The sequence below is a fragment of the Herpailurus yagouaroundi genome, unplaced genomic scaffold, assembly GCF_014898765.1.
Source record: "Herpailurus yagouaroundi ecotype Mexico unplaced genomic scaffold, PumYag 28, whole genome shotgun sequence".
NCBI classification, from domain to species: domain Eukaryota; kingdom Metazoa; phylum Chordata; class Mammalia; order Carnivora; family Felidae; genus Herpailurus; species Herpailurus yagouaroundi.
In genome coordinates, this window is record NW_024412376.1 from 12,770,686 (window position 1) to 12,798,370 (window position 27,685).

Sequence of the window (27,685 nt, forward strand, 5' to 3'; positions counted from 1 at the left end):
TTTTTTTTTTTTTCTGTGAAGGCTTCAAGTAGTCCAGCATGGAAGGATGTATCCTTTTGGCTCTTAGAGTTAAGATATGCAGGATGACTTGATTAACACTAAATTACTTGTGTCTTGTGTTGCTCCCAACCAGAATGTCTCTGTAGCTAGTTAAGAACTCACAGATGCTCCTCATGTAATTGAATTGACTGTATTTTGAAACACTTTGGATACGATCACGAGAAATCCAGAGATGAGTAAAGGTGGATTTAATCATGATTTAAACACAGTTTTCTTATTTTTTGGTGATCATTCACTTTTTTTTTCTGTCTACCTCTGATGAGCTGTCTACTGATCAATCTACTCTCCTTACCAGTCTCCCACCTGCTTCATTTGATCCCCGATCTTCTAGTTACAAAGTTACATGTTCTTTTATCTATCTACATATCCACATTTCCCCAACCCAGGACTCCTTTGAGCATAGGTTCCCTAACCACTGGACTCTCTTTACAGAGCTCAGTTCTCTGGCACACAAACAAATTGTACTCTGCCAGATATCTATGGGTTGATCTTTCAATCACAGTCTGTTTGGGAACTTCATCTTTGTAGAACTCTAGATTTAACAAAAGCTTCATTAGTGGGTGATTATCCATTTTACAAAGGATTCCTTTAAATAGCAAATTCCCAGAATGGGCTTAAAATAGGTTTAACTCCAGTCCAATTGTACACTCTGTTCAATAACATGATGATTGTTAAAGATAAGGTACACTTATGCTTATTTATAGACTAATTGCTTGTTTGTCCTTTTAGTCCCCCTACTTTGTACCTAGTAGATCACACTCCCTCTTTCAAATTCTTCAAGATTCTCTCCTTGGGAAGGCTATTTTCTCATGAAAAAGAATACTGTCAGGTAGCTCCAGCTTAGTCCTGTCATCACTACTGTCCATGATCAAAGAGAAGAAATTATCTCCACCAAAGGCCACCCCTATACACATAGCCTCTCCTATCTCTCTTTGTCTCTTTATTGGTCTCTCTCTCTACCTCTCAAAACACCTAACCAATGATTGTAAAGTTCATAATTGACTTTAGTCTGGGTCTCTGGGTCCCCTTTACTGAGATAGTGTTCAACCCACACATGGTCTTTGAGATAATAGAGAGAAAGACTACCGTCTCATTGCCTGTACTCATCATTAAAACTAGATGAAGGGAAATCTTCCTTCTGCTGAAATTGTACCTGATATTCCACAATAGATATCACTGCATATTTCAGTGCACATAATCTGTGATTCTTATGCTATGGTTGTGTCTATAGGATTCTGACTAAGCTGGTAGAAAATGAAAGTGGCTTGAGGAGAAAGTTCAGCTTATCTTTTTTTTTTTTCTCAACGTTTTTATTCATTTTTGGGACAGAGAGAGACAGAGCATGAACGGGGGAGGGGCAGAGAGAGAGGGAGACACAGAATCGGAAACAGGCTCCAGGCTCCAAGCCATCAGCCCAGAGCCCGACGCGGGGCTCGAACTCACGGACCGCAAGATCGTGACCTGGCTGAAGCCGGACGCTTAACCGACTGCGCCACCCAGGCGCCCCTCAGCTTATCTTTACAAGTATTTTTTCAGTGTTTCACTTATCAACTGAATATTTTGGAAGGTAGCCTATAGGTGGGTCTATGCATAGGCCATTGTTAAAAAGCTGTTTAAAAGGATGCTTTAGCTAAATGGGTGATGGCTACTAAGGAGGGCACTTGTTGGGATGAGCACTGGGTGTTATATGTAAGTGATGAATCACTAAATTCTACTCCTGAAGCCATTATTACACTAGATGTTAATTAAATTGGATTTAAATAAAATTTTTAAAAAGGATGGTTTAACAAATTGTTGCCATAGCCTTTTGACTGGTCTTCCTAAAATCCCACCTTTTTCATGAAAATGTCTCCTCTTTAACTGTGCACCTCAAACTTTAATGCATGTGGATCATCTAAGGAGTTTGTTAAAATGCAGATTCTGATTTAGTACATTTGGGATAGGAGCTGGGATTTTTTTTTTTTTTTTTTATTTCTAACAAGCTCCCGTGTGATGCTGATGATGCAAGTCTGTGGATTGCACTTTTGAGTATCAAGGCTCTATAAACTGCTAGAGTCATCATTCTAAACGTGAACCTGATCATATCATTTTCCTACTTGAAATCCATCAATAACCCCCATCACTTCCAAGGCCAAATCCAAAATCATTAGATGGCATAAAGGGGCCTTTATAATCAGCTCCTTGTGTTCTAGTTTCATCTGCCACTTACATCATTTCCAGAACTTGTCATGTTCTTCATCACCTTGGCACAGATTATAGAACCCCATTGACCTAACAGAGTTCCACTCACCCTTCTAGATTCAGCTCATAGTTACCTTCTCCAGGAATCCTCACCTGTCATCATGAGGCTTCTATACTTCCTCCTTGTGCTCCCCAAGTTCCTGCTATGTATCTCAATTACATATTGCATGGATGGAAAGTTTTGTCTATATTTTGTTCTCCCTATTAGACTGTCAGTTACTGTGGGGGCATTGGTCATATTTTCTTAATCTCAGACTCACCAGCCCCTAGCACTGTGAGTGGTACACTTAATAAATACTTGAGTTAACGTAGAAACGAGCTAGTAGTTTTGTCTTTTTGATCGCTACATGGCACTTTCTCAGCTGGGGTCAGCCTATCTCTGATTGTTGTCTGCCAAGCTCTCGTTCTCAGAAATTCATGTTCTACCTTCTATCCAGGGAGATGAGTCTGATGCCTAAAATCATGTCTAATTCCGTGGCCTGAACATTAGCAGCAGTTAATTCATTGCTGTTGTTTGGAAAATGCTAATTAATCAACATGATTTGTTGGGTGCTCAAGGGAAAAAATCAAAAACTATTTTAAAAACAGCACTTACTTCTTTAGGCAACTAAGTTCTGTTAAGTAAGGCAGTGGGTCTTAACCCAAGCTGCCCATTAGAACCACTTGGGGGTCTTTTAAAAAATGCTGGTGCCTGGTCCCAACCCCAGGGAATTCCAGTTTAATTGTTCTGGGGTTAGGGTCTGGCAGCAATATTTTAAATAACTACCACTGAAAATCACAGTACCAAGTTAAGTGTCATAACTAGCAATCATATCTCTTTCCTAATAGAGTTGCCACTTATCTGATGATGGATTATCCAACCATTGTTCCTCCCTGGAAACTCTTGATTTAAATTTCTTCTTGACATAATTAGCAAAAATGATAAAGTTCTTATTTCAACTTATTCAGTAGCTCTCATTTACTGTTATGCTTCTGTGCAGTCTATAATTTTACTAAGAGGCCTTTTGAATTAAAACCCTTGCTTATCAACTCCAATCGGGTTTGAATCAGAGAGAGGGAAAATCAGCTTCAGGTTGTTTTACATCAACCCTAGAAGTTTTCACTGCTTATCTCTAGAACGTACATATGTATGAAGAAAAGTTCAGGCAAGGATAAGGGTACAACTTTTTGGCTCTCTCTGGGTCAGTTTGGATGGAGTAATTTCTTTATAGCACTGTGTAGTCTTAGAGCCCCCAGATATGATTTCTGAATTAGTTATAATTTTGAAGTAAAGCTGTTAATGATATTTCTCTTTTTGGCACAGAGAATTGACAGTAGAACTTATAAAATGTTACCATGGAATCTTGTAGAATCAGAGGTGATTTTTCATAGGGGCCCTGCTTTCCCTTCAGAAGGAATGAGGTTTTTAGGGCCTGGTTTGGGAAGGTGCCTCTCATGTGTTCTCTCCTCACTTGGCAGATACAGGCAAACAGGGTCCTGGGAGCCACTATCCCATAAAGGGAGATTTGAAGGAGACTCATAAACACTGGCCAAGAACACCATCACACATTTTGTAAGGTTATAATGCTTTCTGGCACCAAACACATGGGTTCAAGGGCCCAGTGTGAGGGTCAGAGCACAGGCTACTAAACTTTTTGTCGACAAGTGGTAGTTTAAAGTCATTCATAGTGCCTGGTCTGGTTCAAAGGAAGGTTAGCTTTTTGGATCATACATGTTTCAGTAGATTTCCCACCTTCAATTTATAAAGCTGTCTCCTAAATAAGATCAAGGGTTTTAGAGTGGTTTTGACTCAGACTGGTAATGCCTTGATAATCCTAGAAAAAAGTCAAGAATTTTTTTTTCCTGGTAAATTTATAGGAAAGCTTTATTTTATTTTATTTTGTTTTATTTATTTTATTTATTTTATTTGAAAGAGAGAGAGGTGGAGGGGGCAGAGGGAGAGCGAGAGAATCTTAAGCGGAGCCTGACACAGGGCTCAATCCCATGACCCTGGGATCACAACCTGAGCCTAAAGCAAGAGTCAGCTGCTTAACCAACTGAGGCACCCTTTTATTTTTTTTTTTTAATTTTTTTTTTCCAACGTTTATTTATTTTTGGGACAGAGAGAGACAGAGCATGAATGGGCGAGGGGCAGAGAGAGAGGGAGACACAGAATCGGAAACAGGCTCCAGGCTCTGAGCCATCAGCCCAGAGCCCGACGCGGGGCTCGAACTCACGGACTGCGAGATTGTGACCTGGTTGAAGTCAGACGCTTAACCGACTGTGCCACCCAGGCGCCCCTGAGGCACCCTTTTAAATGCAACCCCACTAGGGGTGCCTTCAGTTCCTGAGATTAAGCTCTGCACCAAGCTCTGAACTGACAGTGTGGAGCCTGCTTGGGATTCTCTCTCCCTCCCTCTCTCTTTGCCCCTGCCCCAACTCATGCTTTCTCTCCCCCACCTTAAAAATAAATAAATACGAATAGCCAAAGTAATTTTGAAGAAAAAGACCAAAGCAGGAGGCATCACAATCCCAGACTTTAGCCTCTACTACAAAGCTGTAATCATCAAGACAGTATGGTATTGGCACAAAAACAGACACATAGACCAATGGACTGGAATAGAAACCCCAGAACTAGACCCACAAACGTATGGCCAACTCATCTTTGACAAAGCAGGAAAGAACATCCAATGGAAAAAAGACAGTCTCTTTAACAAATGGTGCTGGGAGAACTGGACAGCAACATGCAGAAGGTTGAAACTAGACCACTTTCTCACACCATTCACAAAAATAAACTCAAAATGGATAAAGGACCTGAATGTGAGACAGGAAACCATCAAAACCCTAGAGGAGAAAGCAGGAAAAGACCTCTCTGACCTCAGCCGTAGCAATCTCTTACTCGACACATCCCCAAAGGCAAGGGAATTAAAAGAAAAAATGAATTACTGGGACCTTATGAAGATAAAAATCTTCTGCACAGCAAAGGAAACAACCAACAAAACTAAAAGGCAACCAATGGAATGGGAAAAGATATTTGCAAATGACATATCGGACAAAGGGCTAGTATCCAAAATCTATAAAGAGCTCACCAAACTCCACACCCGAAAAACAAATAACCCAGTGAAGAAATGGGCAGAAAACATGAATAGACACTTCTTTAAAGAAGACATCCGGATGGCCAACAGGCACATGAAAACATGCTCAACGTCGCTCCTTATGAGGGAAATACAAATCAAAACCACACTCAGATACCACCTCACGCCAGAGTGACCAAAATGAACAGATCAGGAGACTATAGATGCTGGAGAGGATGTGGAAAAATGGGAACCCTCTTGCACTGTTGGTGGGAATGCAAATTGGTGCAGCCACTCTGGAAAACAGTGTGGAGGTTCCTCAGATAATTAAAACTAGACCTACCCTATGACCCAGCAATAGCACTGCTAGGAATTTACCCAAGGGATACAGGAGTACTGATGCATAGGGGCACTTGTACCCCAATGTTTATAGTAGCACTCTCAACAATAGCCAAAGTATGGAAAGAGCCTAAATGTCCATCAACTGATGAATGGATAAAGAAATTGTGGTTTATATACACAATGGAGTACTACAGGGCAATGAGAAAGAGCGAAATATGGCCCTTTGTAGCAACGTGGATGGAACTGGAGAGTGTGATGCTAAGTGAAATAAGCCATACAGAGAAAGACAGATACCATATGTTTTCACTCTTAGGTGGATCCTGAGAAACTTAACAGAAACCCATGGGGGAGGGGAAGAAAAAAAATAAGAGGTTAGAGTGGGAGAGAGCCAAAGCATAAGAGACTCTTAAAAACTGAGAACAAAGTGAGGGTTGATGGGGGGTGGGAGGGAGGGGAGGGTGGGTGATGGGTATTGAGGAGGGCACCTTTTGGGATGAGCACTGGGTGTTGTATGGAAACCAATTTGACAATAAATTTCATATATTGAAAAAAAATTAAAAAATAATAAATAAATAAATAGATAGATAGATAAATAAACATTAAAAAAATAAGTGCAATCCCACTAGATATAATTTCTTTGTGGATAGGTGGCTATTTTGTTCACTTTTGTATTATTCCCTCTACCCCTTCCTTACATTGCTTTGCATATTATGGATATTCATAAATGATAGTAAATAAATACAGCTAAAATTATATACAGCACTTATTATATGCCAAGTACTTTATGTACAACCTTTAACTAAACCTTATCAGTAACTCTGAGTGGTCAGTGATATTATCAACCAGTTTTACAGATGGAATTATTGAGGGTCAGTGAAATAAAGTAACTTTCTCAAGGCCATATAACCAGTAAGTGGCAGAAATAAGATTCAGCCTAGGTTTGTGTGATTAATATTTGCTCTTAATCTTCAATAGAACTAGAAGTGTCTCAATCAGAATCATGGGGTAGGGGAGACAATTTGTAGAAATGCAGATTTCTGATTCAATTGACTTGATTCTGATTTAATTGGTTTGATGTGGGACACAGGGGTCTGCTGTCTCTCAGTTACTTGTTTGTTGGATTGCCTGGCACATCAACTGAGCTTTCTTGGAGAATAAGCATCTTTGTCTTCCTCTCCTGTGGGTGTTGTCAGGACACCCAAAAATGGCTCAAAATTTCCAAGCTCAGACTTTCCTTAGCAACATTAGCCCTCTACACATCAAGAAGAGTTCTTGTGTAGCACAAACACACATTTCACCTTGGTCTCTTATGAGGCAAGTAGCTTCACCTGTTTGCTGAAGTGGGTCCTGTATTACCTACATCAGTATTAATGTATGAATCACATACAGTAAAAGCTCTTAGAATCTCATCAAGGAGTTCCTCAATACCCTCTATCACTGTAAATTGTGCTCTTGTAGGTTTTCTCAAGTGTGGCATTTCCGTCAGCCTTAAATGTTAATTCTGCATCAATTTATAACAGTATTTGTTCAGATTCTCAGGTAATGTGGGCTTCCTCCTTCCCATGAGTTCTAGAATGTGACTTAAGGAAGACTCTTAGACTAAGCAATGGAAGGAAACTTTGAGGTCCTTGTCTGACTTCCCAGTTCCCTATGTCTGATAGAGGAGAATTGCTGTACTTGTCTGCTCCATTAGGGGGTGCTCACCCTCTCTACAGACCATGGATGCCATTGGTTGACAGCTCCAGGTAGTCCTTAAAAATTTTTTTTAAATTGTAGAATGTATCATACACATACAAGAGTGTATAAAATGTACCATGTAGAGTTGAAAAATAATAATGAATGAACTCTGTATATATCTCTCACCAGGTTTAGGCACTAAACATAACCAGACCCTTCAAGCCTGACATAGGTACCTCTCTGTTTTCCTTCCTCCCAGAGGGGTCTTCCTTCTGGAGTTTTGATATTCATCATTTCTTGATTTTATTTCTATGTTACCACTTACATATGAATCAAGTTGTTTCCTATTTTATTGTAGAGTCCCATGGCAGAGTCTACTAGTGTGGACTCAAGAGCCACACTTCCTGGATTCTCATCTGAGTTGTCACATGCCAGTTATGCAATACTGGGAAAACTATCTTCTGTTTTCCTAAGTTTTCCTCATCTGTGAAATCAGAGGAATGATAACAGTTCCTGCTTTACAGGGTTGTTGTGAGAAGTAAATGAGTTTACATTGCAAGCATTTATAATAGGACCTGATACATAATATTATGACAGTGTTATTGTTCTTTACATTAAGCTGATGTCTACCTTCCTGTAGATCAGTGCCTTTCAGATATCTCTGTGGTGGAGGATTTAAAAAAAAGTTTTTTCCAATCCATTGTGGACTGATAATTTTGTAAAATATAATAACATTGAATAAGTAGAAAAAATGAAATAAACAAAACAGACATACAAAATTCAAACTCTAATTTTTTATTGTTAGAGTCAACAGAAATAAAATTACCATGTTAAATTGCTATAAGTGTTTTTAGATAATTACTTTCAATTTCTGCCCTTACTTGTCATGAGCTGGTAGCAAACAGCTTGTGGATAGTCACTGGCTCACAGACACACTCCACGTCTCCCTGCTCTAGACTTCCACACACTGGCTTTTGCCCAGTTCTGTATGAGGCCCATTTCTTGGTTTGGCAGTCTTTGGTTGGGTGGCCAGGATGTTGTTTTTCTCATAACTGTTTCTTATAACTGCTTTTCACCTGTTAGAAATAGAAATGATTTAATAAATTTTTTACTTATTTTTGAGAGAGAGAGACAGAAAGAGTGGGGGGGAGGGGAGGAGGTAGAGAGAGAGGGAGACACAGAATCCAAAGCAAGATCCAGGCTCTGAGCTAGCAGCACAAGAGCCCAATGCAGGGCTCAAACCCAAAAACCATGAGATCATGACCTAAGTGGAAGTTGGATACCTAACCAGCTGAGCCACCCAGGTGCCCCAAAATAGAAATGATTTTAAAATAAACAAACATAGGGGCACCTGGGTGGCTCAGTCAGTTGAGCATCCAACTTCGTCTCAGGTCATGATCTCACCATTTGTGAGTTTGAGCCTCACATTGGGCTCATTGCTGTCAGCACAAAGCCTGCTGTGGAAGCTCTGTCCCACACTCTCTCTCTCTGCCCCTCCCCTGCTCATGCTGTCTCTCTCTCAAAAATAAATAAAGCATTTAAAAATAAAATAAACAAACACATTTGGTTATAAACAATAAAGAAACAAAATAAGTGTGCTTGGCTATTATCAGAGATCACAGTTCTTTTTCCTTCCTTCCTTCCTTCCTTTCCTTTCTTTATTTGTTTTGTCCTCTCTCGCTCTCTTTCTCTCTATCAAGAAATGATTTCTTGTGTTAAGGAATCTTAAAGACAAAGAAAAATGTGGGTCTACATTCTGAATTTTCTATTTAGGACTAAGAAAAGAGCAAATTTCTAATTTTCTGAGTCGAATTAGATTGTGAGCTCTTTTTTTTGGCAAAAGTTTATTTATTTTGAGAGAGAGCGCGAGAGTATGTGCACAAGCTGGGAAGAGAAAGAGAGAATCCCAAGCAGGTCTACACTGTCAGAACATCCAGAAGTACAGAGCCGGATGCAGGGCTTGATCTCACAAACTGTGAGATTATGACCTGAGCTGAAATCAAGAGTTGGATGCTTAACTGACTGAGTCACTCAGGCACCTCTAGATTGTGAGGTCTTAAAGCCTTCTGTCTCTTCTCCCTCCTGTCTCTCTAGTAGCACCTTGAGTCTAGTGGACACAGTGGGATTCACAAGACAGCGATCAAGAGACCCATTCATGTTATAAGGTTGAACCACATGACCTTGCTAATGCTCTACCATTTTTGATGACACAAAAGGCAATTTCATATGGTCCAATGTACTATTTAGGTTTCCAGGTTTGACCCATTTCATCTGGAGCCTCTCCCCACAGCTCTGTTGAGTCATCCTTATCTGGAATGGGATGCTTCCATTTCTAGGTACTCACAGAAGTTTCAAGTCCTGGGTGGGGAAGCGTGGCCTATTGGCCTCATCTTGCCTCTGTGTCCTAGCTTTTCACAGTCGCTACTGGAACTCAAGTTCAAGGAGTGACCTTCCTCCCACCTCAGGTATCTGTCAAGGAAGAATCTGTTTTACTATTAGAGATGAACAAAATCTGGCTGACTTGAGAACTGTTAAAGAAAAATTACTCAGGACACTTGTTAGAGATGGTAAGAAAGATGTTGTTGAAAGGTAGCTACTACAATGAGGTTGTGTGGTAGGAGAGAGAGATTGGGCTCAACTCCAAATACAGGAAAGAAGGGGGGGATTTGTAGGTGAGGAGCAGAGAAGCGATCAGTGGATGGAACATTACTAAGACAGCACAACAGGAATGGGGGGGATTCTTGTCAAACAGACTCAACATGATATGTGTTGAAGGCAGGCCATGGGGATCCCATGTTACCAAAGGTGGTGGCAGATGAGGCAATCTGAGCAGATATTGAGGGTGATCAGCTATTGAGGACAGGCATTCACTCCAAATTGACTTAGCAGGATTCTTGCCAAAACTAGATTTGGAAGAGCAGAGATGAAAGCCCAAGGTGGAGCCTAGTCAAGCAGGGCTCAGAGGACCCTGGCTAAAGTTTGGGCAAGGAGAGAGTCTTTGTCAGAACGTAACAGTCGACCAAAGTTGGAATGCCTGGGTTCTTCCCCAAGCTGTGCTGTGAATTCGCAGAGGGTCATTCTGTCTCATAAATGCAACATTCCTGCAGCAACCCAAAGACATCTACACATGACTGAAATCAGGATTTAAATCAGATGATAGTTCAGAGCTTCTTCTGAGCTAGGGAGTCTACTATTTATTTTTAAACTATTAATGTTCACCTAAGAGTAGGGGTCAGAGGCTCTATCCGATGTGAAAATAACTGTTTTCAATTCTAACAACTGACCAATTCTATGGGGGCAAAACCAGAAAAACTGTTTGAATTTTAGTCAAAAAATCGTCAATCTATTGACCCTGGATTAACATGTGTGTTTTCTGAAAGCCCCCAAGAGATGAATTTTCATTGTCATCCTATCTGAGAGAAGGAACATGTCAGTTTCTGCCTGCCAAAATCTGCCATACAAAATTCATGCCTTCCACTGGCCCTCAGACTGAAGGACGAGCTGCCAGAGGCTGTCACAGGTTACTGATCCTGTGTTCAGAGGTGTGCGCTTGAGAGAGCAGGAGGATGGCCACCCTGTGGTAACCTCAGCCTCGCTCCTTCAACAGACACAAGTGCTGAGGTTTGCACACAGCCACGTTCATGCAAATGCACACTTGTAGACACAGACACATAGATCACCCACAAACGTCCCCAGTCCCATACTCATGCCATATGCAATACCACACACCCCACTGCTAGCGGGAAGGGAGTTAGAAAGATGGTTAAACTCAATCTCAGCATAATTAGTGGACAGTATCTCACATGGGGTAAAGGATGAGGAAGATAAGCACAAAGGATAGTCCAATTTAGAAAAGTGGTAAGGGAGAAAAATTAAGAGGTTGAGCAAGCAGCAGGTGGACTGAGATGGGGAAATTACCCAGGGGGGGTGTACATGAGAGTCACTCAGTGGCAGGTGGTTTGGTTTGGGCAGTGAAAGGTATGGGTATAAAGTAGCTGTGCAACTTTGGGGCAGTCACTTTACCTCTCTGGGTCTCATGGGCAGCCACGAGGACTAAATATAACTCTAAGTTGTTGCAGTTCTCAATCGTCAGTGATTTTGTCCTATAGAGGCCGTTTGATGATGTCTGGAGACATTTGTGATTGTCTTCAAACAGGGAATGTGCTATTGGCATCTAGCAAGTAGAGGCCGGAGATGCTGTTAAACATCCTACAATGCACAGGACAGTCCCAACCCCCAACAAAGAATTATCTGGTTTAAAGTATTAGTAGTACCATGGTTAAGAAACTTTGTTCTAAGTGATATTCAGGTAGGTTTGATTTTGGATGAGGTTGGTAGATGCTGGAATACACTGGGTGGTAAGATGGATGTTGAGTTCTCATACCCCAGGAAGGAAAACGTTTACAAAACTGACCCAAGACTCTGCGAGCTAGGTTCTGCTCCTTGTCCCAAGACCTCACTCAAGGCTGAGCAGGGCAATTGTGACCCTTTGGAAGCTTACAGATCTCAGATCCAGGGAGGCTGCCCAACGAAGCACAAGGGCTGGCTCCCAGCAGAGTACATTCCTGAAGCCACATCCATCCAGGCCCTGCACTGGATTAGGACAGTACTAGGTGTTGATTGCATTGTGTTTCCTTTCTCTGCTTCCAACTTGTACGCTAGTGAATGAGGACAGCCCATGCACGTTCTGATTGCAAGCTTCACATTATCAAGTCCCTAAATTTGCAGAATGTTGTAAGCCAGAAAGACGTGTGTGCATGTGTGTGTGTGTGTGTGTGTGTGTGTGTGTGTGTGTGTTGTGTGGTGAGAACCACATATTCAAACCATTCCCTATTTCTGCACCTCATCCTGCCAATTACAATCTGCTTGGTGGTGTGAAACTGACAGCCGGCAGCAGTGATGGAGACAGGAGAACGATGAACAGGGCTTTGTGCATTCTCAGCTTTAGAGAGAATGTTCACTGGGGCGGACAGGCATGTAACTGGCAGGTTTAGGAATCAGTAAAAACCAAGAACTGGAAGTCCTAATTTATTGTCTGTTTCAATACAAGGCTAGACACAGGCTATTTAATATAATGCATTGTTTACAAGTGGAGGAGAGTGGAAGTTATTGATGCATTACAAATGCAGGCAAATGCATCTCATAAGCCAAGGGGTAGGTAATAACAATTGCAGAAGACTAAATTTGACTTTAATTCCCCCCCCCCCCCAAGAATGGCATGCATACAGCTTAAAATGATAAAAGCTGGAGGGGGGGTGTGGCGTGGGGGAAGAAGGAAAGAAGGAAGGGAGACAGGGGAAGAGAGAAAGAGACAGAAAGAGAGAAATGAGAGCTGATTTTCTCCTGGGATTATGCATTTCTCAATTAGGAAATAGAGTGGAAATTGAAAGAAAAGATTTTTTTTAACCTTGTTTTGATAAACAGCATCATGCTTGGCAGTGTGTTTTCGGTAGCAGGTCTGGCGTCGTGGTCAAGCAGCTTGGAGTGATTTAAAGACCTGCCAATCCCTTAGATAATCCTAAAGACAGAAATAGAAAACAAGTCTTCGTTTGACTAGTGCATATAACCTTTTCTGTGTCCCCCCTTTCTGGGGTTGTTAGACCCAAGGCCACAGTAGCTGGGTGTAAACAAGCTTGCCCTCCTTTGTGGCTAAAATTCCCCACTGCTGACGCTTGGTGCATGATGCCTTGGAAAGAGCAGGTGTCCCGTGAATGTTGGCTGAGTGAATAGGGGCAATGAAGACGCCGATGAAGAAACGATGTAGCTGGACTCCATGTTTCAGAATCTCAGCAGCCAAGTGGCTTTACAGTAAGCAAAACTGAGTCCATCCCCCCCCCCCCCATCCCCGCCAAATCCCCTTTGCAATATTACTGACAAAAAGTGTTCAGGGGCACCTAAGGGGCTCAGTTGGTTAAGCATCCCGCTCTTGATTTAGCTCAGGTCATGATCTCATAGTTAGTGAGACTGGACCCCATATCAGGCTCTGTGCTGATAAGGCAGAGCAGCCTGCTTGGGATTCTCTCTCTGTCTCTCCCCTGCTCTCTCCCTCTCACTCTCAAAATAAATAAACATTTACAAAAAGTGTTCAAATGTGGGGTGAAAAATCATGTGATAGGGCACCTCTTGTCCCTGATGCACCCCAACCCTTCATGGAATGGGATTTAATAACTGTCAATATTTATTGCGTGTTTTCTGTGTGGCAGTCACTGTGCTAAAATCTCTATGCGGTTTATCTTTATGTGTATATCCAACTTAGGAGGTCCTTTTAAAGATGTTAAAATTGAGGCACAGAGAGTTTTCACCGCTGGTAGGTGGTGGAGGAGGCTCACTCAGTGGGTCACACTAGGAAGTATTGGGGACATTCTTTGTGTTGACCCTGAGTAGTGCCTCCCACTGCACCCAATGGACCCATGGTAGGCTTCAGTTCTATGGGCTGGTGTGCCCAGTGTTGGATTTCTATTATCAACATGGTTCACATTTGCCTGGTTTATGGATGTGTTTGCAGTGCACCATCTGCCTTCTCTGGTGATCCAGTGGCAAACAGAGGGAAAAAGAAGATTGGCACTGGAAGATCTTTCTATGACAGCTTTCTAAATGTGACAGCCAAGTGCATCTAGTTTGGGTCATGGAGCACACAGTCCCTGGTCATAACTGCAGGAAGCCACTATTTGTGGATCACTCTAAGACAAACAAGTGAACTTACTCTGGAGAAAGAGCAGTGGTTTCAGTGGCCCCCATCTGTGCACTTAAGCTGGTTGAATCCTAAGGGGAGCCAGAATTTCCACCTCTCTAGGCTAACCCCAATATGGTAGGCCTTCGGCAAACATTTGTCAGCTATCTGATCTGACAGCATTTCTGCTGATGGTAATGCTGCCAGCTCATGGCCTCAGAAAGGCTGAGCCTGGAGAAAGGAAACATTTTTTATTTGGAAGGATGATCTTGACCATTTGTCTGTGACTTTGGGGGTAAGTAGACCTCACAACCTGGAGTCCTGTTCTCTTGCAACTGGCTTATATTTTCATGCTTTGTGTTATGGGCGTTTGCCCTTTAGGCACAGTGGGGGTCTTTGCTTGCACCTGGTTTCCTATGGAAAGCTGTGGACAAATCACTTCCTGTCTCTGGGATTAGAAAGGTCTCTCCAGATGCTTCAAAGAGAGAAGCTAAACAATTTCCAACAAAATCTATGGCATACCCCCAAACTATTGTGATTATTTCCTTCTCTTTCTGAGGACTGTTTCTTCTAATGGAATCTTAATTTTTGCATTCAAACAAATTTGAAAAAAAAACAGGGGTATCTTTGTCCTCTCTCCTGACTCTCACATTTAATCAATTGCCCATCCTTGTGACTTTATTTCAGAAGTGTCTCCTAGGCCAGTTTGGGTCTTCATCATCTCTCAGTTGAGCAGTTGTGGGAATCTCCTAACTGGCTTTCTTGCCCCCAGCTCTCAATCTACTTTGTTCCTGCACACAGGCAGAGAGAATTTCCTAATGAGGTGGTATTCAAACTGTGCCCCAGGAGCCCTAGTGTTTCCCAGAAGTGTTGTAAAGTAAGAGGCCAGGGCTCCAGTCTCCAGAGGTCTCTGGGGGTCCTCAGTGCACTTTAAGTGCTTCTAATTTGAAAATCTTTTGAGATTTGAAATAGAAAGACTTAAAAAGCCATAGAAGATCAGCTCTACTTTTTGTCTGTTGTGGGACTTTTGTATGAAATTTTACTTAGAGAAATCTATAACTAAGATTTTTGAGAATCCTGGTCTAAAACACAAGACTTTGTTGAAGAAACTATAAGATGGAGACTTAGTCTAGATTTGAAAGCTTTCCCGGTAAGAGAATCATTTGCTCAACTTATGTCTTTGGTTTCCAAGGGCTAGTGGGGCATGGGGACATTTGGGTTTCTTACAAACCAAGTGGGGGATAGTGGGAGTGAAGACAGTCCAAGGAAAGGTTGGTCGAGTTGATTCAGTTACTCTAAGACTTTTTATCTAATCCCTGAGAAGACAAAACAGGAAATGGCTTGAACTAAATCTGAAATTAAACAGGGGAACCACTTAGATGTCACTGCCACAAATCAGGGAAAGGCATTTATTTCTTCTCCTGCTGTTGGTAAGGTGACATACTTTGGAAGTCTAGAGAGGGAGAAGATGTCTAGTGAGTCCTTGTCTCATTTGTGTTTTACAAGCAAAGCCGAAGATGATGGCAGCTTGGTTCAAAGTTCTCAGAACACAAGAAATGAGGCATCTATTCTCTAACTTTCTTTCTGGTCTCTGGTATGGAGCATGTGAGGTTTCCCAAAGCTGGGATCAGGTGTGCACTGCCCTGGAAAAGCTGTGACTTTTGTTCAGGAATTTTTACAGGTTCTGGTTGTCATGTACATGAGACTTGGCTGGGATGGATGGTTGGAACAACTGAGTCAGTGAATGTGAAAGGAAATCTAATATTTATCAAATGCATCCTTTATGCCAAGATTCAAAGCAGGTCAGTCTGATGACCATGCCTATGTTCTTACTGCCATTAGCATGCCATTGAGGTAATTTAGAAAGTCTAATTGCTATAAAATGTGAAGTATTATGATGATGATTATTATTACTCTTAGTGTCTGACACAGCATGAAACTACAGGTCTCAAAGAGGAATGTGGCTGTATTTTTAAGTGATTTTACTATGCCCTCTCCAAAAAATACTTAAATAAAAGACATAGAGCTAGTAAAGCTTAAACCACGAAAACAAGAGTAAGATAACAAGAACCAAGTAATAAAAAGGAGTCAGGAAGTACTTATAAATCAGAAAATGTAGGCTAGATAGCCATTTGTCCTGACTTCTAAGAGCCAGTTGTGAATATCTCCTTTAAACTCCACGCTCAACAATATCCCATCAGAAGTAACAATGGTGGGAGTATTCACACCACAGAAATTGGCAAATACCTCAGATCAGGGATCCCCACTCCCCACCTCAAGAGCCGGTTGTTAGCTATTTACCAGCACACCAGTGGACTATGGATACTGCTACACTAGCATGGTGTGCTTTAAGCATTTAGACCTGCTATCCACGAAGTCCTGGTTCCCTACAATCAGCGGGAGTGCTTTCCATTGTGACTGCTGGTGGCAGTGGTGATGGGCATCACCCAGTTGGGTGAGTGGCTAGGATGAGAAAGATTATCTCAGAGACTCTTTGTTTTTAGGGGATAAGATCCCCTAAAACTGGCTTAAGCAAAAGGAGAAAGTCATCAGAAGGATAGAGGCGTCTCTCGAAGATCCCAAGGACAGAGTACACGCCTGGGTCTCATAAAGGGTTGGAACCAGCAACTGGAAAACTCACAGGAAGAAGGCTTTCTCAGTCTCTCTCTCCCCCTGCTCCTCTTTCTCTATCTCCCTCCTCCTCTCTCCTGTGCATATTCTCATCCTTCTTCTCTCCAGATACCTACTTTATTTTTTTTCTCTCTGCAGACCACATTTCTCAGTTTGACTTCCATATGGAACAATATAGTCTATTTGTCTTGACCATGTTCCAACTTAGTACTCAAAGGAGGCTACTAGATTATCTGGAACAATGATTGCTCCTTGGAAGAGAGAATCTGGTTGGCACAGTCTGGATCAAGTGGTCATCCCTGGTCCACTGGCTGTGGTTAAGGGGATAGGTCACTTGCTACTGCTTACTCAGCAGGAACATTGGGAGAAGGCAAGAAGACGAATTGACTGATATGTGGTTGTAAGTATGCATTAGTGTCCCTTGTGTCTGCACCAATACCGAGGGGTATGGATGTCAAATCTGGACAACAAGGCATACCATATTGGTTACATTTCCCTTTTAACGTGCATGGTCTTCCCCTACAACAAAGAATGAGTTGTATTAAAGGAAAACTTAACTCTGTTCTTAATCTTTTAATGTTCATATTTCAGGTAGTTCATGCTACATAAAAAGAAAGAGAAGGATAGTGGTAATGGAGCAGGACAAAGAGAACCATGGCAGTGAGGGAAAATATCAAGCAGTCTTCTGGCCTGGGCCCTATGTCTTGATAGTCAGCAGGTCATTTTCCCAAAACAGAGAATATGTCCTATTTACATGTTGAGTGTTAAAGCCTGGTGCAGCATTTACTGGTGAAGGAATTCTTTCTCTTTTTTTTTTTAACGTTTATTTATTTTTGAGAGAGACACAGAGTGTGAGTGGGGGAGGGGCAGAGAGCAAGGGAGACACAGAATCCGAAGCAGGCTCCAGGCTCTGAGCTGTCAGCACAGCGCCTGATGTGGGGCTTGAAATCACGGACTGCAAGATCATGACCTGAGCCGAAGTCGGATGCTCAACCGAACTGAACCACCCAGACGCCCCTATTGGTGACGAAATTCTTACTGTATTTGTGTTATTTGCCCATCTTTCCACACTGATAAAATGGGAAACAGTGTCTGGAGAAAGAACTCGGGTAGGCTGCTATGTGCTGTTTACCTATGAGTATGAGCCAAATGCTGGTTACCAGGGAAAGGAGGAGAAGGTGCAGGGCTGCTGTGCAGCGGGGTGTGATATCTGCCACTGTGTTGGGACGTAGGCATCATGAGCGTGGCTATAATTTATTGAGCACCTACTCTGTGCCAGGCATTGCTCAAATGCTGTTCATACATAATTTCTAATTCTTGCTACAGTTTTGCAGTATAGATGCCTGTATTATCATCCCTATTTTGCGGATCAGCAGCTGGGGTTCCGTAGAGAGTCAGAGCTACATAGTTGGTACTTGGCAGTGCCAGGAATCGGGTCCAGCTCTTTGGCTTTAAAGCCCACCCCTCTGTTCCCTGTCCTTTTCCCCACATCGCCCTCCTTCCAGAGTCAGCGATGGAAGAAGAAATCAAAGGCAGAGTCATCTGCAAGTTACTGAGAAAAAAAAAGGGAGAGGAGGGTAATGACTTATTTTTGTTAGGATTTCATTTAGGCTTTATTTTATTTCGGCTTTCACATGGTGATGCTATATGCCTTATCTGAAGTTGCTATCACTGATAGTTATATGATGGGTAATGTGGGGTCTTTAAAGGTCTTTCTTTAAAAATGAAAACGTACATTATGTGTATATTTTATTTTTGGGGGGTATGGGCCCCTGATGTAAGACATCTCCAGAATACAATCACAGCCGGAGAGCAGTGGACAGGGCGAGGGGCCGCCAGAGGGTCTGGGGTCTGAGAGGCAGAATGGTAAACAACACTGCTTCTGGGGGCATAGGTTTCAAGCCAGAGAAAAGCATTCCTGTGTGATGTGTTGTGGAGAACTATTTGCCACGCATTTGTCTTTTTAGCTGTGTCTGCTCCCCTTGAGAGGAAAACAACAAGACATACCTGTTTTAATTTTGAAGAACTGGAAAGGCTCTTAGGAGGATTGTCCAGAAAGCCAAGAAAAAGCATCAGTGATTTATTTCTTTGAACTTTGAAATCTTTGTAGTTGGATATTACTGCTTTCCCATATTTCTGATGCCCAGTCTGTATATATTGTTGAGATCAAGTAGGCAACTAATTTGGAAATCGTTTCATTCATTTGGAAATTGATTCATTTGGGAATTGTTTCAACCACAGAGCCAGATATTTTGGGAAATATTATTAAAAATTCTCACTTGAAAATGAATGTTTATATAATATTTTTAAAAATTGTGGTGAATTAGGGGCACTTGGGTGGTTCAGTTGGTTAAGCATCTGACTCTTGGTTTCGGCTCAGGTTATGATCTCATGGTTCATGAGTTCGAGCCTCACACATCAGGCTCTGTACTGACAGTATGGAGCCTGCCTGGGATTCTCTCTCTCTCTCTCTCTCTCTCTCTCTCTCTCTCTGTCTCTCTCTCTCTCTCCCCCTCCCCTGCTCGTGTCTCTCTCTCTTTCTCTCAAAATAAATAAATGAACTTAAAAAATTAAAAAAAAATTGTGGTGAGTTATACATAACACAAACCCCACCATTTTAATTATTTTTAAGTGTACAGTTCAGTAGCATTAAATACATTTACATTGTTGGGCAACCATTAGCACCATCCATCTCCGAAACTTTTTATCTTCCCAAATCGAAAGTCTGTCCCAGTATTTAAATTTTTTTTAATTTTATATTTTATTTTTTAAAATTTACATCCAAATTAGTTAGCATATCGTGCAACAATGATTTCAGGAGTAGATTCCTTAGTGCCCCTTACCCATTTAGCCCATCCTCCCTCCCACAATCCCTCCAGTAACCCTCAGTTTGTTCTCCATATTTATGAGTCTCTTCTGTTTTGTCCCCCTCCCTGTTTTTATATTATTAAAAAATTTTTTTAATATTTATTTTTGAGAGAGAGAGAGAGAGACAGAGCGTGAGTGGGGGAGGGCGGAGAGAGAGGGAGACACAGAACCTGAAGCAGGCTCCAGGCTCTGAGCTGTCTGCACAGAGACTGATGTGGGGCTTGAACCCATGAACTGTGAGATCATGACCTGAGCTGAAGTCAGACACTTAGCTGACTGAACCACCTAGGCACCCCCCCATTATTTTTTTTTAAGTTAAACTGCTTTTATTATTTTTTAAAATGTTTATTCATTTTTGAGAGACAGAGAGGGACAGAGCACGAGCAGGGGAGGGGCAGAGAGAGAGGGAGACACAGAATCTGAAGCAGGCTCAGGCCCTGAGCTATCAGCAGAGCCCAGCATGGGGCTCTAACCCATGAACCATGAGATCATGACCTGAGCTGAAGTTAGACGCTCAACCAACTGAGCCACCCAGGCACCCCTAAAGTCTCTCCCCATTAAACACTAACTTTCCCATTTCTCCCCCTAGCTCCTGGCAACTACCACTCTACTTTGTCTCTATGAATCTGACTACTCTAGGTATTTCATATATGTGGAACTATTTATCCTCTTGTTCCTGGGTTATCTCACTTAACATAATGTCCTCAAGGTTCATCCAAGGCATGTGTGGCATGTGTCAGAATTTTGTTCCTTTATGAGGCCAAATAAAATTTGTTGTATATATAGATCACATTTCATTTATCCATTCGTTCCCCAACAGGCACTGGGTTGCTTTTACCTGGAAATGAATTTTAAAGCAATGTTTTATGTGGGAACAAATACTGATGACTCATAGAGACAACTGTCGTAAGCTTGCTTCGCGGGGCCATCGGAAATATTTTGATAAAATTGCTGTTTTATACATTCAGAGTCCAAACATTTTCTGTAAGATTGTAGTCAGGTTGCTCATATCTAGACCTAAACCAAGCTGGGGGCCAAATATTCTGGTGATGCCACATTTAGATCTGCCTGTGGTAATCTACCCCGAACCAATCCCTAGAAAGTAAAAGGTGTATCAAGGCGGGAAAATGTGATTCTTTTTCTAGGGTCACATATCCTTGAAACTTTTAGGGTCTTACTTTTATTTTTGATGCAATTACCCTGTTGCCAGAGTCAGAATGCAAGGAGAGCCCACTTTGGCCAGGGGCGAACTTGGCAAGTTTGCTCTGACACAACAGAGGATGTGAAGTGGTTAAGGAATCACATCTAGGGATGCTGCAGGCAGGGATCAAGTGCCAGAAGTGGTCAGCCAGCAATGCTTTTACAGAGGCAGGGAGAGGAAACAGTATCTATTTGAATTTGCAAATTAATATTCCCATCAAAAGGAGCAAGCTTAGAAGTTCTCTACCTTCCTCTAGGATTTTGAGGGAACATGGAGATTTCAGACAGAGGTAGTCAGGGAGAGACAGAAAGCCACAGTCACGTATGAGGAAAAACCAGCCCTGAGATGACAAATGACGGGCAAACAGGCATTCAACAGAGAGCACTAAAAGAAAAGCAAGCATTCTTCTCTAACTACAGTAGTTGAAGACTCTTAAAAATCGAGGGCAAGAGACAGGTACTTTCTGAAATTAGTAATAATGACACTAATCTCAGGAAGTAACCATTCCAGCACAGAATGGCATAGAACAAGAACAGCTTGGGACGCACAGGACTAGCAGAACCTTAAATCACTTGAGAAGAAAATAAATCCCCACAAGACCAGACAAAACCCATTCCCTGCCACACCTGACTTAAAGGCTTTTTCACCAGTTCCCCAATGAGGGGAGATTGGAAGTTAACATCAGAACGTTGCTGTAGATTTGTTGTTGCTGTTGTTTGTATAATTGTGTTTAAGTTAACCGAATATTAAACCGTATATACTTCTCATTCCATCGTGCAGACTCATTGATTTCCAACCAGCCTTTTCGTTGTCTTCATAATGCCTTGAGTTAGAGAGCCTCTTCAGGTGTTCTTGTAGACTGATTTGTGAACAGGCTGGAACCTTCTTACTTCTGGAGGGAGAATTCTGGTCCTGAGCATCTTCCTTATGGAAGACAGCCTTAGCCTGGAGTATTTCTGTCTGCATGGGCTACACAGTACCCAGCTATTGTTAACGAAATGAAAATTTAGCTTCAATTTACTGCCTCGATTGATTTTGTGTTCTACCATCCTTTTTGCTTCTTTCCAGTACTTTCTTGATGCTGCTAAAGATCTCAGCAGATGCAACGCATGAGTGGGGAGGAACTGAGTTTCCCAAATGGCTTCACTCTCAATAGAAAGCAAAGAAAAGGCTAGCTGGGCTAGTCATCACCAGACTGACCTTGGGAACAGGTAGAGGCCATTTGCAATGATAATGCAGCAGCCGGAACACAGGGCAGGGAACAGCTGAGAGGGTGGCTGCTGGCCAGCCCTGCCTCTTGAGGTATGACCCTAAAGCTTATTAAAGCGATTAGCCTTTGGGGTTGCTTAAATCTTCCCTCCTAACTCCTGTTGACACACCTGGATGCAGAGCACTTGCTCAGCTAACATGTCCCTCTGCCGGGCTGCTCTGTGCCAGAAGGTGTTCCCTGTGTTCACTGCCCTCACGAGCTGACATGCCTGCCGGGCTTCCATGTATGGAGACACTGAAAATTACTTTTCCCCCCCAATTCTTTTTTTTCCCATGGGGAAAGGGAAAACAGATAAGGGTAGGCTCATTTTCCATTGAGTTAGAGTTAACTGTCTTATTTTTAGTTGATTCCTACTGGGGGGGGGGGGGGGCTGGCTTCTGGGATACAATATGATTTTCGCTCATCAGTTTCTGAGTCACAATTGATTTTCTGGATCACCTTAGATGGGACCTTTCCCTTTGCCCTGTTTTGACGTCTGTGAATTGGAAAATTCTAGGTCGTTTTCTGTATACTTCACAGGCATATAGAACAACCAACAAAGCTGTGTTCTATTACAATAAAATAAGTATTTGGGGGAAAAGAGTCTAGACTCAGTTTTCTGAAGTGTTTTCATAGATAGGAAAGGCAAGTTGAGAATATTTACACTTTGATATCCTCTATTACATATGACAGAACTGTAGTCCAGAGAAAGCATATGACTTGACAAAGGTCACAGAGTAGCTTCATGGCAGAGCTGGGTCTGGGACTCAAAGCCTCTGACTCTCAAATTATATCTCCCCCTGACCCCCATTGTGCTTTGCTCTTTTCCTATTGTCTTTGTTTAATGTATCTTGTCAATTCTGAAACCCCAGACATTTAGGTGCCTGTGTACACCACTCAAAAATGATTCTGTGTAGAAATGAATGTAATTAAACTAGCTTTTCCTTAACAATGGGGCAAGATTGACATTTTAGCGGCTTAAGTCCTTCTCCCCCCTCTCCCCCCCCCCCCCCCCGCCAACAGATTATTTTCTTTATTCAGATAAAGCCTGTGTTCTATTTTGAATGCTGGGAGAATGTAGATTTTTTTTTTTTTCATTTAGAGTTTGAGGCAATTAGAGCCACAAATTAATTTCTCACATTAAGAGGAATGTTTTGTCCTCTGATCTGCACCTGCTCAAGCCCATTTCCAGCGATTTGTAGGTTGTAATACTAAAGAGGAAGAGGAAATACTTAGGCAGGGTCAGAGGGAATTACTAATGGCTAATCAATAACTATGGAGGATTTCAAAACTCTAAAGAGACATGGCATAGTGTTGTGGAAGATAGTGGGACCACTTAGTTGTGGTTTACTTGTATGGGGTTTCCGGAAAGATCCAGAATTGACCACCAAGCATCAAACAACTCCATTGATATGTCTTTTAGTCACTTCAAACTCAAGGACAAATTCATGTATCTCCCTTACCTCTCTGTTCTACTCCCAAATTTACTTCTTCTCTGGTATTTCTAGTCTTTGTTAAGGGTGTCAATGTCCACAGCTATCAGAGCCAGGAATCTTGGTGTGTCTTTGGTGCCTTGTTCCTCCCCTTCCATCCATGGACAGGTTGGCTTCTTCCCCAGCATCCATTCCTTCCCTTTCCCATTGTTCACAGGACCCCACTTTCCTTTGGAGGAATCACTCCCCCACCCCATCCTATATTTGTTATGTGATTTGGGCAGAATTCACCCTGCTCCTAGCCCCAGTGGTGCACCAATCAACACGGTTCCATCTCTCTTGCTACACAGATTGGCTCAGAGGCCCAAGCCATTTAGTGTATGGCCCTACCCTGGCCCAGACGTCAGTCCAGTTTGGTCTAAATAGAGTAAATGCAGGGGCTTTGTGTGATGACTGCAGAAAAACCTTTTTTTCCCACCAAATGGGGTGATATGCAAATATGAGGTCAGGAGAAGCTGAGCCCGTTTTGCTCCCATGAAGAAGGCCAGTGAGAGGGTGCAACCCATTCACCTGGGACAGCAGAGCCAAGCGAATCATGGCAAAACAGAGTCAGAGCCCAGGGTCTTTCTCACTGAGGCATGTCTGGAGCCCATTCTGCAGCTGGATTCTTTCAATTACATGGGTGAACCGGTTTCCTTTATTGTTTATGCCAGTTTGTGTTGAATATTCTGGCAATCAAAAGTATCCTTAGCTAATATACTCTCTTCCAATCATTCACTACATCCTTCTGATTCTGCTTCCTTAATATATCTCAAATCCAGTCTCCCTTTGCTCTCCACACTATCACTGGATAATACACTAGATAGTCACTATCTTAGTTATTGGGACCCAACTTAATTTTTGAAATAACATTTTTATGATTGAGAAACTTTCTAATAATATGGAAGCCCAAAAAGTCTGAGATTAGAAAGCTGACTGATGATCCCCAAAGCTACCAAATATGTGGAGTGTTTATTTAGAGTGACAGAAAGAGAGAGAGAGAGAGAGAGAGAGAGAGAGAGAGAGAGAGAGAGAGAGAGACAGGAGGAGGGGGAGAGAGAGACAGAGAGGGAGAGAATCCCCAGTAGGCTCTGCCAATGCGGGGCTCCCTCTCATGACTGTGAGATCATGACCTGAACCAAAATCAAGAGTTGGACCCTTAACAGACTGACCCACCCAGGCACCTCTATGTGGAGTGTTTTATATTCCACACAAAAGCCTTATGTAAACAAGGCCCTTCATGAGTTTGTTCCAGTTTCCTAACCTCACCTTCCACACCCCTTGTCCACATGCCTCATGCTTTCTTGAAGAAATCACCCCATGTTTCTTGAAGTTTCTTGAGTTCTACAGTCTGTTATTGCTCTGTATTTTCTACTTCTTTTTTGATATTTATTTTCTTATTGTATTAAAAAAACACATAACATAAAATTTAGCATCTTAACCATTTTAAGTGTATGGTATTGTTGTGCTATTCGCATCGTTGCAAAATAGTTTTCCAGAGAACTTTTTTATCCTGCAAATCTGAAACTCTATACCCATTGAACACACTACAGCTCCTTTATTCTCCTCCCTCAGCCACTGGTAACCATGATTCTACTTTCTTTTCCTATGAATTTATCTATTTTAGATACCTCATATAAGTGGGATTGTACAGTGTCTTTTGTGAAATGATTATTTCATTTAGAGTAATACCTTCAAGATTCATCCATGTGTTAGCGTGTGATAGAATTTCCTTCCTTTTTAAGGCTGAATAACATTCCATGCATGCATATGCCATGTTTTTTAAAATCTGTTTATGTGTTAATGGACATTACTTTGCTTTCACCTCTTGGCTATTGTGAGTAATGCTGCTATGAACATGGGTGTGTAAATATCCCTTCAAGACTGTGATTTCAATATTTTGAATATATACCTAGAAGTAGAATTGCTGGATCATATGATAATTCTATTTTTAATATTTTGAGGAAACTCCATACTGTTTTCCATACACTTGTATCATTTTTCGACCCCACAAACAGTGCTCAATCCCTCCTTTTCCTACCCAGAAAGCTGCCACTCATCCTGTAGTGGAAACTGGAAATGTATTAGTCTGCCATATTGGGACAGATGTAGAGACACACAGGCCTGACCAGGACCAGGGGTCAGAATAGATTGACCCAAGGCTTGAGTCAGGTGATCCAGAGACTGGTGATTGAAGCATAAATAGGGCTCAGGTGGTTATAACAGGTTCACACAGGCCAGAAATCAGGGCCAGAGTATCTGGCAGAGTTAGAAGGGGGGTCATGCAACAGAGGCCCAGTTAATGGTGATGTTGAGCAGGACTTGAAAAAGAGAGAGCAGACCCCAGTGCTCCAGGCTCTGTGTGAATAGTCCTGAGCTCACTGTGGCTAATCTTAACCAGAGGAAGTCAGAAGATAGGAAAAGAATCCTACCCTTGATTTAGGGACCAAGAGAGTCATGCTGAAATTAATTTCAGTGGTCATTTTAACTTAAGATATGAATGACAGGAAAGGAAGGCTAAGAAATGGCTCAGAAATCACAACTCTATGGGGGAAGAGTACCCACATTGTTTCGCTATTTTCAGAAAGAATTTTTGAGGCCACTGAGAAGAAGGTATTCTCCCCCTCAGGAATACTAGTATCTGGAGATGGGGGAGATGGTGATGTGTGATTTTTGAAGAAACTCTTCAAATACTCCTGATGCCCCCCCCCCCCCCCAACCTGCACTTCATACCCCAGGATTGCCCTGAGGGTGATCCTGCATCTGCTTGTATTTGATTCTTCTGCCCTCACTTCCTCCCTGTATGCTCCCTATTTACAAGTCTCTGCCTTTGCTTGTATTGTTCCAGAGTGTTCTTTTTCCATGTTGCCCTCTGTCACACACCAGCTCACTCTATTCATATCAGCCATCCTCAAGCATTCTATTCTCAATTCTGTCCCCAAACTTCTCTCCCCTTCTACTCCAAGTTAAAGCCCACACTCCCTCTGCTGTCACCATAACCTGACATTCCATTTTAGGATGCATGCTTTGTCTTGCCATTATTTACCTGCTTTTCTGTCCTACCAGGGGTGAACTCTTTGAGGGCTAGGCCTGTTTTTTCCTCTCTAGAGCCATAGCTTTTCCTGAACATAGTAGGCTCAATCACTAAGCACACGAATATATGCATGGACCCATCAAATGGAATAAAGGCTGTGAGGGCACTTTGTAAAGCATAAAGTACGGCAGAGATGGAAAACATTATCACCACTAGTTAAAAACACTGAAAAATCTTAGAAGTCTTTAAATTTTACATTTCCTTTGAATGTCCCCCCAAGACAGAATCGATGACTATTTTCTTAGAATTCTCTCAGTGTACTATTTGGCATCTTTTTCCCAGGATGCTTTATGCAAATTACAAGCTTATGCACTTGTCTTCTTTGGTAGATAGAAAAGTCCTTTAGGAGAGAAACGTGATGGCTTTATCCTGGGGATCCTTCCTGGAACCACCCCAGTGCTTTGAACATTAATATTAGTGGGCTTCCTGCCCTCCTCCATCCCCAGGGCAAATATCTGTATCTGCATCCAACTTCTCTCCTTCCCTGCTCTCAGAGGAAGAAGCAAACCTTTACTCCATTCTCCTGTGCCCTTGGGTGTTGAAGATGGGGCTGGATCTAGTTTCCTTTAATCACTGACAGCTAATGTGTCTGCATGATGGATAAAGAGAAGAGGCCTCTTTACCTCCCTGAAGAGAAGCCTCACGGAGAATTAGAGAAGGGACACAGGAGCCATGTGGAGGACAGGACTTTGGATGGTGAGGGCTTCCTGAGCAGCCGATGGAGCCCAGTGGGGTTCTGCTGGTGTCTGTGCAGAGTCCAAAGCATCCTTGATGGGGACTGAGCCTGGGATTGGCTGGATTTAATCAGGTTGTACAGCACCTTCTGGAAGCAGTCTCTGAGCTGACCTCTGCATCTAGCCTAGGATTCGGTGCTTGCCTGAGCTTAACATAAATAGTGTTACCCTGCTTATTGGTCCTGTATGTCCGTGGTGAAGCAGCTGCCGTTTTCCTCAAATGGAGGCCTGTGTGAGCACTGTGAACTGATGACCAGCCCAGGGAGGAGGCTGGGGGAAGGGGAAGAGTTGCAGTCACAAATAAAGCCTGGAGCCTCAGGGATGGCAGATGGAGCTAGCTGGCATGGTATGGAATCATGGGATTCTGGGGCAGGAGGGGTAGAGATCATACAG